Genomic DNA, 13181 nt, shown 5'->3' on the forward strand with positions numbered 1-13181 from the left:
AAAATAAAACAGATTTGCACAGCATTAATTTTAGCTTAGCCTTCTGCATATTTCGAGAAAAGCCTCAAACAATAGGATATTTTATAACAACGGGAAAGACTTCCTAAATTAAGCATCAGAATTTTAGTAACATTCTTAAACATCGTGGATTTAAGCAGTTTGGGTATTTTTCCCATGCTTTCTCTCGTAACATTTAATAACTTGTTAATTCTAAGAAACACAAAGTTTTCCCCAGAGTGGTATAGATCTTCGAGATGGCTTAGCTCTCAGGGAAATGGTGGTATTTGTGTGTCTTTTTGTTAAGAAAAACAGAGTTAGTATACTGGTCATTTATCATCAAAGTAACCAGGGCCATCTATCCATATACTGTATGAGATGCATTTTCTCTGATAGTATCATAGCATAGTTAAAGCCCAACATTGCTGATCAAGTTGTATACACATACAACCAAACTAAAGTCCATGTCTCCTAAAAGTAAACTGTCTTATGAATGTCTCATCAAGTGAGAGTGTGACGGATTTACGCATGAAAACAAGGCTTGCATGGTTTGTTTATTTTTTCCTAGCCAATTCCTGGTTTGCTTTCAATCTGAGGTTTGGGAGAGTATACAGAATGTGGACCCTGAATCCTTGCTTTAAAGTAAAGTATGAATCTTATAATTTAATTTTTCAGATCAGGGCTGCAAAAATCTGGACAACCACTAAATGGCAAAGAATAATAGAAAAATTTAACTTGCTGTGGCCTTCCAGAAGTCAATTGAATTGTTGGAATCCAAATCCAGGAGCCCTTATACAGAAACTTACTTCATACCTTTTTGATCTTTCCAGTAATCAAAGTAACATGTAGCTCAGTCAAGTATATCTTGTAAAAATAAAACAAAAGGGGGGGAAGGCTCATTTACCAGCTCTTTGTTGCATGTTTTGCTTTTACTAATAGACATTATATTGCTGTAAAAGCCATTGCTCCAAGGGATAAATGATCACTTAGTTACTTATTACCAACAGTTACTTGTGTTTCTAAGGAAATGCAGCACAGGGGTGCAATAGAAGGAAAGCAGAATCATTAATGTCCTATTTGCATATGGGGGTTGCAAAGAATTAAATCGTAGGATCTACAAAAGCAAGTTCTTAATATGTGGAGGATGCATCAACCTACTTTTCTAAGAAACAGTATTACAAACCCAGTTTGGAGATGTCTACAAATACATCGTGGAATAGTCTCTAATCCAGTGGCTCTCAACCTGTGGTCTGAGGAGTCCTGAGGAACCACAGTGTCATCACAGGGGGCCTGCAAAGACTTTAAGAAATGTTATTATTTCAATCTTGGCTTAAGTCTTGGGAGTCTGTAGCCACAAAAAGTATTTAAAGGGGGTCCATAGTGATGAAAAGGTTGAGAACCACTGTCCTAATCTATTATTTGTTAAGTTTGGGAAATGAGAGGCTGAACCAGAGCATGAGTGCAACAATACTTTATTATAGCAATAAAGAACTGACCGTGCTTGCCAAGCCTGGAACTGGCTCGCAGCGATCAGCAACTGGTTGGACCCCGCAGCCTGCTTTTATAGCTGGCTGCTGGGGAGAACCAACCAATGAGTGAGGGGGAAAAATGCCCCCGCAAAGTGAATGGACCTGAGTGAGAACTCCTAGAGTTCCAAGGACATAACACCCCTTCCCCCCAGATGCGAACACGCATAGTCTTTGAGGTAGGCAGGAGGTTTATGCTGGCGCCCAGAACGGCGCAGCTCTGGTGGGTTGTCTGTCAGTTCAGAGTCTGTAGGGGAAGGCAGGATCGGTAGGGAGTCACCAACACGCCCCTCGGATCGGGTTGGTTCGGGACTCGTAGGGCTGGTCACTGGGGACGTGCTCCCGTTGACTGGTTCGGACTGGTCAGCCATCTGGACGCCGCTGTCCGTGTTCGGATTCCCCGGAATGGCTGCTGGCGTAAGCTGGTCACCGGGACTGATGCTGATGTGGGGTTGATGCTGAGGCCTCGCTCCGGTCTGCAATTCTGGGTCACTGCTGGCGAGGGTGCTGTGACGCCTACGCAGCTGGTCCAGGTGCCTTCTCCATACTCAGCCGTCCTCCAGTCTGACTCGATATGACCTGGGTCCGGTGATGGCCACGATCTCGCCCGGGATCCACAGAGGGTCTCCAGCGAAGTTCCTCGCGAATACGGGTTCCTGTAAGATAAAATGTCTAACCCCCGATGTGGAAGCGAGGGGAGAGTCAGGGCAGTAATGTGGGTGAAGTCTGTCCAATACAGTCCTCAGGCGCCTGCCCATCAGGAGTTCAGCTGGGGACTTATTGGTGACTGAACACGGAGTTGAGTGCTGGCTCATCAGGAAACGCGAGAGTTTGTGGTGCCAGTCATCCTTGCTGAACCTAGCCAGGGCTTCTTTAGTGGTCCTGATGGCTCTTTCAGCCAATCCGTTACTGGCAGGATGAAATGGGGCCGTGAAAATGTGGCGGATGCCCAGGTTGGCAGCGAAATGGCTGAACTCGGCTGATGCGAACTGTGGGCCATTGTCGGAAACAATGGAGTCAGGCAGCCCGTGTGTTACAAACAGGCAAGTTAATACCTTGGTAATTGCTAGTGTGGTGGTCGTGGATAGCTGTGCCACGTCAATCCATTTAGAGTAGGAGTCCACGACCACTAGGAACATTTTCCCATGCAATGGGCGGCTAGGTCGATGTGAATTCTGGACCACGGAGCGCTGGCGCTTTCCCACTTAGTAGGGGTGGCAATAGGAGGAGCTGGACGGGATTCCTGGCAGGGGTTGCAGGAGCTTACCCATCTGATGATGTCCTCGTCGAGGCCCGGCCACCATACGTAGCTGCGTGCTAATGCCTTCATTCTGACGATGCCAGGGTGCCCCTCATGCAACGCCTCCAGAACTCGGGTACGCAGTGAGGTCGGGATGACCACTCGAGTGCCCCACAGCAGACAGCCCTGCAGACTGGATAATTCCTGCAGGCGGGTCTTGAAAGGTGTAAATTTGTTTTCAACATCACCACCCGGCCACCCCCTCCTCACCCAGTCCAGTACCTGGGCGAGTGTTTTGTCTGCCTTGGTTTTAGCAGCAATGTCAAGGGCAGTGATGGGGAGGTCCAATTGGGTGACCTCAAAAATAGCGTGGACTGGAGCAGGGTCTTCAGCTGGAGCCGGCAAGGGGCAGCGGCTGAGAGCGTCAGCGTGGGACAATGTTTTACCTGGGCGGTGTATGAGTCTATACAAGTAGGCCGCTAGGAAAAGGGTCCATCTCGTCATTCTAGGAGAAAGGACTTGAGGGGTCTGTTTGTCCCCAGCTAGTAGACCCAGGAGAGGCTTGTGATCCGTGACCAGCTCGAAAAAGTGGCCAAAGAGAAATTCGTGAAATTTCTTCACTGCTGCAACAGCTGCTAGAGCTTCCTTATTGATCTGGCTATAATTTCGCTCTGTTGCAGAGAGCGTCCTGGAGAAAAAAGCAATGGGAGTCTCGGAGCCATTGGGGAGCCTGTGACTTAATACTGCCCCGATTCCAAAAGGGGATGCATCTGCTGCTAGCACTAATGGAAGGTTGGGGTCGAACTGAATAAGTACCGCCTCTGACGTGAGTAGTGATTTGACGGCGCGAAAAGCAGAGTCTTCTTTGTGACCCCAGTGCCAAGGTGATTTTTTATCCAACAGTCTGTGTAGGGGTTCTGCCACTGATGCTTTATGGGGCAGGAAGGACGCGTAAAAGTTCAATAGCCCCAAGAAGGCCTGCAGCTCAGTTTTGGAGGTTGGAGTGGGTGCCTCGTGAATTGCCTTAACCTTGGACTCCAGGGGTGAATGCCTGAGGCGTCAATTTTATAACCCAGAAAGTCCACCTGTCTAGTGGCAATGGCACATTTTTCTTTTTTTAATTTGAGGCCATGCTGTCTGAACCTCTCTAATACTGCTCGAACTCTCTGGAAGAGTTGGGGTCTGTCCCTGGCCGAGACTAAGATGTCGTCGAAGTAGGGTACTACACCAGGGAGGCCCTGCAAAATCCGCTCCATGAGGGATTGAAAAATGCCTGGGGCAACACTTACGCCAAATTGGAGACGCTTGCCGGAAAGCACCCCTGTGGGTGACAATGGTCTGGAGTTCCGCTGTTTGGCTGTCAACCGGGAACTGTTGATACGCTTGAGACATGTCCAATTTGGCAAAAATGCTGCCAGGTTCAAAAGTGTGCAATAAATGCTGAATGACGGGCACTGGGTAAGCGCTAACTTGTAAAAACTTATTAATTGTGGTCTTGTAGTCCGAGCAAATTCTCAGGCTACCGTCTTTTTGAGGGTGTGACAATGGGCGTCTCCCATTTGGCGAAATCTGTTGGCTCAATGACCCCTTGTTTTAATAGTTTATCCAATTCTGCATCTAGTTTTGGCCGAATAGCGAATGGGACTCTACGCGGTTTTAGCCTGATTGGGACTGCCTGGGGTCGACTGAGAATGAGATAGGGGTACCGTTATAACACCCCAGCTCATCGCTGAATACATCTGAGTAATCAGCGAATAAGGAGTCAGTGTCAGAGGTTGAGACAGCATGGACTCCTGTTAGCCCTAGGCCGAGATGGGGAAACCAATCGAGCCCCAATAATGTGGGGAGATTGCCGTTAACTACCACTAGAGGTAGGTGACCTTTGAAAGCTTTAAAATTGACAAGGAACTTGCCTCTGCCGATTACAGGAATGACCTTCCCCTGGTAGTCCTTCAGGCTAAATTGGCACTTCTGGAGCCGGCTTGTTGATAGGCTGGGCTGTAGCCTCTTGAGGGTGCTCCATGAGATAATTGAGAGCGCTGACCCTGTGTCAACCTCCATGCGGCACGGTTTACCTTCTAACAAAACGGAGAGAGAGATTTTACTAATGGTATGGCAAGTGTGCTTGGCATGGTGGTGAGTGCGACAGTTCAATACTTGCCTCTGAGGTCCAGAGTGTGAGAAGGGGGTGCCTTTGTGCTGAGTTTTGAGAGGCTTGGCAGACTCTCGCGATGTGCCCCCTTTTGTGGCAGGTGTTGCAGGTGGCTCCTTTGAATTTGCAGGTGGCCCTCGGATGAGATCCACCACAGGCTAGGCACAGGGTGATGTGCTTGGGTGGACCGGTGTTTTCTTGCTTGGCTCCTACCTGCGGATGCCTGGCGTTGGTGAGGCGGTGGATGTCGTTTTCATCACTAAGGGCTTCCTCTGCTACTACCTCCTCGGAGTGGACTGGAACTGTCGTTAGCTTGGAAGTAGGGCCATGGATTTCGGTGGCTGAGTGCCAGGGCCTCCTCGACGGCTTGTGCGAGGTTGAGGTTGAGGTTGAGGTTGAGGTCCTTCTTAGCGACTAGGCGCCTTTGGAGGTGGAGATCCTTGACCCTGCAGACTAGTTGATCGAGTAGCATGTCCTCCAGGTAGGTTCCAAACCCACAATGGAGTGCTGCTGTCCTGAGGGCTGCCATGTACTGGTTGATGGTCTCTTTGATTGCTTCCTCATACGGAAGGTGAATCACCTGGCAATCTGTGAAGGTCTGGGAGAATAGTGGTTAGTAAGGATTTCTAACAGTTCAGACCATGGAACGTTTTTTAACTCACGTGGAGCCACGAGAGCTGTGGCAGTGTCAAAGACGATGGCTCCACAGTAGATCAGGAAATATGATTTTTTCCGGTGCTCCCCAGCATCAGCCAGTCCAATTGCGTCGATGTAATGGTTAAAGCGGTTCTTGTATGATTCCCACTTCTCCTCATCCGGTTTGAACGCTGGGAAGACTGGATTGGAATTCATAGTGATGAGATCGGTTGTACAATCTGTGGAAAAAAATCTCTCTGGGGCAGCAGCAGTTTCTAGTGCCTGTGGCAGGCAAGTGATTTCAGCTCTGAGGAGGCTTTGTCACAAATCCTCTCTCTCTCTCTGGGCAAGCACGCGGTTAGGCTGTCAGCCGTTGGCAGCGTTTTGAAATTCGCGCTTCGTGGGCGTCAGTGACTTGACTTACAGCACCCGCTGTACCTTTTAGGTTTGAAATTCAAATGACAGCCGTTTGAATTTCGCGCCTTAAACAACGGCGGCGCTGCGGCTCGCAGCGCTTCACTTTTCCTGTAGCTGGGCTAACAAGCGGCTACAGACGCTTCTCACTATCGTTCTGCTGACCGCTTTCTCTGGCTGCGGATCAGCGTTCGCTTCTCGTTGCTTGCTGACCGCTTTCTCTGTCGGCGGATCAGCGTTCGCTCTCGTTGCTTGCTGACCGCTCTCTCTGGCTGCGGATCAGCGTTGCTCTTATCGCCGGCCGATCGCTCTCTCTGGCTGCGGATCGGCGGCTAGTGACTCAGCGGTTGCATGGTGCTTCTGGTAGCCATCCCACCCTCATCGCCAGTGTTAAGTTTGGGAAATGAGAGGCTGAACCAGAGCATGAGTGCAACAATACTTTATTATAGCAATAAAGAACTGACCGTGCTTGCCAAGCCTGGAACTGGCTCGCAGCGATCAGCAACTGGTTGGACCCCGCAGCCTGCTTTTATAGCTGGCTGCTGGGGAGAACCAACCAATGAGTGAGGGGGAAAAATGCCCCCGCAAAGTGAATGGACCTGAGTGAGAACTCCTAGAGTTCCAAGGACATAACATTATTATAGTGGAAAAGTGCCACCAACTTTAGTTATCCTCCCTCTTTTAAAACCCCTGTAGTGAAGGAGGGGGGTATATCTTGAAAAACCCAGATAAGAGGTCCTCAGGCAAAACAAACCTGTCAATCTAGATAGTAGACAGAAACTAGCAACGCCCAGGAAACACAAAATCCTGGCAGCCATTTTAGAAACAAGATTTCATTGTCCCTCAAGGAAAAAGAAGGGTGAAGTTTATTTTCCCTTTGTTCAGTTTTCCATTGAAAAGGAGATGATTCTTTACCCCTTGTTGGGGAGCTTGGTACCTATTTTTGCCTCCAACTATCTTGTAGAGGTTTGCTTTTTCCTGGCATCCTATACCTAACCTGGTGTGAAAGCTATGGTGAAAAACAAAAAAAGATGATAAAGGGAAATAAATTATATTGTGCCATTTCCTAGCATTGAGGTGTCTGTCTGGACAAATCAGCCTCCTTCTTTTCCTTCTGAATGAAAAAAATTGGCCAATCTCACAAGAAATAAATAGAATTAAATTTTATTTTTTAAAAAAGGAAAAGAGAGTGTATAAAATCCCCTTTAACTTTGTGTACTCGCATATAAAATATTTGATGACAAAGGAAATAAAATACAGAGCTAATTAAAACACTGGCAGTACCTGAAAATAACATCCTATACCTAACCTGGTGTGAAAGCTGTGGTGAAAAACAAAAACAAAAAAAGATGATAAAGGGAAATAAATTATATTGTGCCATTGCCTAGCATTGAGGTGTCTTGTCTGGACAAATCAGCCTCCTTCTTTTCCTTCTGAATGAAAAAATTGGCCAATCTCACAAGAAATAAATAGAATCAAACTTTATTTTTTAAAAAGGGAAAAGAGAGTGCATAAAATCCCCTTTAACTTTGAGTACTCGCATATAAAATATTTGATGACAAAGGAAATAAAAATACAGAGCTAATTAAAACACTGGCAGTACCTGAAAATAACATCTAATGGTGAAATATAAGGCTTTGAGCAGTTTACAAGATATTAGATGTGTTACTAATACAGAAGCAGCTCTGAAGTAAAGACATATTAACTTCCGTAAAATGTACAAGAATGAGTTCGTATAGAGATTATAATGGAGACAATAAATTAGACTAAAAAAACATATTATTTTATTTCTCTTATTTGAATTTATTATTCAATTTCAATGGTCCCATTAAAATAAAAGTAATTGTATTTCAGTATTTATAGCCACCTTTGTTACATATTCTTTCAGATAAATTGAAGCCTGGAGCAAAAGTCCTCTTGCTTGCTTTCACAAGTTTTTGTACCTTTCCCCCCACTTTTTAATAGAGGCCAAAAATACTTCTGTCCTCTTTCCAACCTCCTTATTCTTACTCCTTATTTCTCAGGCTTACTTTTTTTTTTCAAATACTTTTTTTTCCTCTCTAGTTTGGGTAACTCAAACTCTATGTGATTCAGGCCGTGCAGTTGCACCTAGTGTAAAGGTAGGTTAGGGAATACATATAATATATTGGGAATGTCTGAGTCTCTTGTTGCTAAGGAACACTCACAACAAAAATATTCTCTAAATGCAAAATTGTTTCAGTTGCTAAACAGACTGCTTTGAGCTTTCGTTGAAGGCTTATAAGTGTGACCAAAAAACAACACATTGTCAAGCAGAACTGTCAGCCCTTCAAGGAAGATCAAATGCAAATCAAAATTTCTGGAACCTCCCAGTGACATCCAAATTAAAACATGTCAAAAAGTACACCAATAATAAAAAAAAGAAAGCCAAATTTCTGCTAGTTTTTATTATATAATTTCCGTAATTGGCATAGTCACTCTCTGAGAAGACATCCTAACAATATGGATTATGATTTCTGTAAAAGAGCACTGTGGGAGCATGGTAGGATGGCATAGCTTCCTTCCATGCCACCCAGTATTTCAGGCATCTTTTTATTTCCAGAACAGCTCCTTGCTCTGGTAAGAAGGAATTAATATCAGGATTAATACCAGACAAATAATCAAGCAGTAAATAACAGCCTAATCAAGGAACTATGAAGTAGAAAAATACCCAACAAAAACACTGACAAGGACAAATTACTCTACCATATATCAACACATCAAACCCTACTTCCTACTTCCTTCTAGAACTGAAAGTATCACCTAGTTAGGTAACAAAAAGTCTGCAAGCAAACAACCAAGGTCAGAAAACACCAAGGATGTTCCCACCAAGGTCAGAGAGCACCTAGGTTGCATCAACAGAAGGATAGTACCAAGGTCACATGAAGTGTTAGTACCACTTTATACTGCTTTGATAAGACCACACTTGGAATGCTACATCCAGTTTTGTTCACCAAGATACAAAAAAGATGTTGAAACTCTTTTATAAAGAGTGCAGAGAAGAGCAACTAGGATGATTAGGGGGTTGGAGACTAACACATATGATGAATCATTATAGGAACTGGGTATGTCTAGCCCAGTGAAAAGTAGAAGTAGGGGGTGACAGGATAGCAATGCTCCAATATTTAATGGGCTGTCACAACAAAGAGGGGGTCAATCTATTCTCCAAAGCACCTGAAGCAATGGAACAGGATAAATTTCCTAGTCCAACCAGTGGAACAGTTTGCCTTCAGAAGTCATAGGTGCTCCATCACTGGATATTTTAAAGAAGAGATTGGACAGCCATTTGTCTGAAATGGTATAGGATGTCCTATCCTGCTTGAGCAGGGGGTTGGACTAGAAGACCTCCAAGGTCTCTTCCAACTCTGTTCTTCTGTTAATTTCAAAGCAAAAAGCAGTCAAGAATTGTATGTACACCTCAGTTCCTGCTTCTTGACTGCGTCGCCATCTTTACAGAAAAGATACATGATCGTCTCCAAGCAAAGAAGGTGCCAAAATGTACATGTAACATTAGCTTCAAGCAGTTGAAGCTAACGTCAGCAAACGGGATTTTGTTTAGTTTCCCATGTTTCAGAAGTGTAAGCAGAACTGTAACAATCTGGGCTTAGCTGTTATACTTTTATTATGATGAATTCAACTGAGGCTGCATTGCGTTCTGTGTTGCTTTCTGGAGAGATAGAAAAAAACCAAAATATAAGACTTGAATGCAGCCACAGCACTTTGTCCTCTCTGTCAAACTGAAAAAATACAGCCTTCCTGTGAGGGTAACAAATGAGTTTGTTTTGTTGCACATGACAGAACCAGGACAAAGGGGAAAGGAACATCCAAAATTCTTCTCTGTTTTCCTTTGCTTATTTCTACTGCTGTTCAAACAAACAAACAAATAAAATCTATTACAAATGATGTATTGAGCCACACATTTATTATTATATGAATTGATGCTATACATTAGCTAAGTTTTCATCCTATACTTAAGTCCATTCATTATGCTCCCTGTGTAACAATAGAGTTAAGGTTCTATGTGGCAACTTAATGTTTTTCTGATTTCTCTGCCTTTATTTTTTCTCATTAAAGAATGTATTGAGTGAAATAAAGACAGCCAAGAGATAAGTCACCCAACAGAACCTTACCTCAGACTGGAACACTTTGCAAGAATGGGGTATATTTAGAGTAATTTTCTTATTATGCTGTCTCACATATTAGATCCAATGGGACAACAACATCAGCTTCACAGATGTTCCTCCTCATTCTTGCAGATCGGAGCTAGAGGTACTGTACAACTAATTTCCTGCCTTAGATAATCTAGAGAGCATTATTCCATTGTCAGTGTTGGCATATATCTGTCAGAATAGCTGCATCTAAATTAGCTGCATTAAAAACAAAAAAAACCTTGAATGTTTTGCTTAAAAAGAAAAGAAAACCAGAAGACCTGCCGAATAACACCCTAAACAACAAATCATCCTTTCTGCAATTAATTGTAAGTTGTACAATATGTTCCAAAATTCAAGATCCTATTGAATCTGGTACCATATAATAAGTTGTTAGATTATCTTTATTTATTCAGAATTCGGTTCAAGAAGAATTGAACACAAGAAGAATGCAAGAATTCGGTTTCCAGTAATTTGGGGGAAATACCATATATATGTGCTCTCTTTTTATGTGCAGTAGGCATCCTGTGGGGAGTCCTTATCCACAGAATCCTTTACCCCAACCCCAACCCTTTTTGAGCGGTAGCCCACATTGAATTAGACTATCTAAGTTAGAGCAATTAATCAGTGGAACGGCTTGCCTCTAGAAGTTGTAAATGCTCCAATACTGGAGGTTTTTAAGAAGAAATTGAACAACCATTTATCTGAAATGGTATAGGGTTTCCTGCCTAAGCAGGGGGTTGAAATAGAAGACCCCAAGATCCCTTCCAACTCTGTTATTCTGTTATCTCCTAAACCATACCAGATGTGGGGGTGAGTGGTCACCTGATTTCTCTTTTACCATGACTGATTGATTCGCATTTGTGTGATTACAGTGGCTTGCCATAGAGCTTCCTATTCTATGGAGATCTTCTCAGGAAGCTTTGAGCCAGCAGTAAAACGGCCCATACAGCACAGAATGAGAGCCACACTCATATATTAGTTCAAAGCATCAGGGAAGAAACCAGGAGACTAAGTTCCAGTCTTTCTAAACACAAAGCCTGCTGGGTCCAGCCACGCCCTTCTATCGCCGAGGAGAAGGAAATGGCAAGGCAGTTCCTTTAAAAAAAATTATATATTGCAAATATACAGATTAAAGCTGATGCAAACTACAAATAATAATGGAAGAGAAAGAGAAGGCCAAGAAGAAAAGAAAAAAAACAATAATATATAAAATAAAAAAGAGAAAAGAGAGAAAAGTAAGACTATAACAAAGAAAAATTCTTTGTGATATTCTTATTGTTTCTTACAAGCCACTTCCAAAAATCTTGCCAAGAAAACCATAGGCTCTTATCCAGACGGTTGCCAGGGTCAAAACCAACTTGAAGACACAAAATTATTATAAATTAGCATGTTGTATAAACATAGAAGAGCCAGAGAGTTAATCCAGATCCAGATATTGAATTAGAACCAAATTGAATTAACTGTCCTTTGGTCAAACTGAAATCACTATCTTAACTGTGACTGATTTAGATCCAATTCATCATCCACAGAATTTGAGCTATCACTGATTACTCCCATAGATGCTATTTCTGGTTATATTTAGCACAACATCAACTGCAAAATCAAATGCGTTCAGGGTGATTTACTCCTAAATAAATATGTACTGGTTTGTGGTCTTAATGGCTTTCTAAAAAGCTCTGAGCCCTCTTCAGAATTCCATGCTGCAAGATATTCCATTATAAATAATGGCAGGCAATCAACAATTTGTGAGGTTGCTTTAGAAGAGGGATCTCCAAATTCAGGAACTTTAAGATTTGTGGACTTCAACTCCCAGAATTCCCCAGCCAGCATGGTCTAGAGCAGCGGTCACCAACCAGTGGGCCATGGAAAAATTTTGGTGGGCCGCAGAAGAAATGGCCCCCAAAAGCAATTAATCTGGGCCACGCAATTCTTGCACCTCCCGGCTCTCCGAGGGACTCTGGAGTCAGGCCCCTGAGATGCACGCACTAACAAGCTACACCCAGTGCCAGCAGCAACAGCAGTCCCTTCCCCTAGTGCCCGCTGTCAGCTCTTCCCCATTAGTTCTCTAGCTTTGAATTGCTCCCGGCTCTCTCTCTTTCCTCCCCACTGTCCACCTGCAGGCAGGACAGGGAGATGGGGCTGTGTAAAGCTCTCCCTTTTTCCAGCCCTTGCTGCCTCTCCCAACATCGAAGGCTCAGAAAGATCCCTCTTGTGGAGCTACCACACCACACTTCCACGTAGAAAGCAAACTCACACCCACACAGAAGATGAGACACGACCACGGACCAGAAGCCGTACCGCAGCTGCATCACTACCCTCCATTCAAACCCCTCCGACCCATACATGAAGTGAACTGACACCCACCATGAAGATGTGGCATGACCACGAATGGGAAGCCAAACAGCAGGATCACAGCTCACCAGCTCAAATCCTCCAGCAACTAAGACTAACCTGAGCACAACCAAGCCCCCACCTGAATGGAACACACCCCCAGCCAATCAGAACACAGCCAACCCCCCACCCAATCAGAACACAGCCAACCTCCCAACCAATCAAGTCACACCCCCACTAGCAGTTAAAAGGAAGAAGCAGCTGCAAGCTCACATTACTCCGAGAAGCACAAAGCCGAAGACACAAGCCTGAAGATGATGAATGAGACTTCATCGAAACATTGCCTAGATACTTCCAATTTTACGCCAGAGAAAATCTGAATAACCAAAGATCCATATACAAATACCCAAAAACCTCAGAAAATTATATATATATATATATATATATATATATATATATATATATATATATATATATATATATATATATATATTTGTTTTCTTATTATTATGTTTTATATAATTGTTTTCATTCTCTGATTCCTCACTGTGATTGCATTCAATTTGCGGTAATCACAACAGAAACGTAGCTCCCCCGATTTCTTTTTCACAAAAAGCACCGGTGCAGCCAATGGGGAGGTAGAAGGCCAGATAACCACTTTCTGGAGGTTCTTGTCAATAAAATCCCACAACATGGCCAACTCCGGTTCCAACAGG

The sequence above is a fragment of the Pseudonaja textilis genome, chromosome 3 (genome assembly GCF_049901715.1).
Source record: "Pseudonaja textilis isolate UNSWEBS1 chromosome 3, rPseTex1.2, whole genome shotgun sequence".
Classification (NCBI taxonomy): Eukaryota; Metazoa; Chordata; class Lepidosauria; order Squamata; family Elapidae; genus Pseudonaja; species Pseudonaja textilis.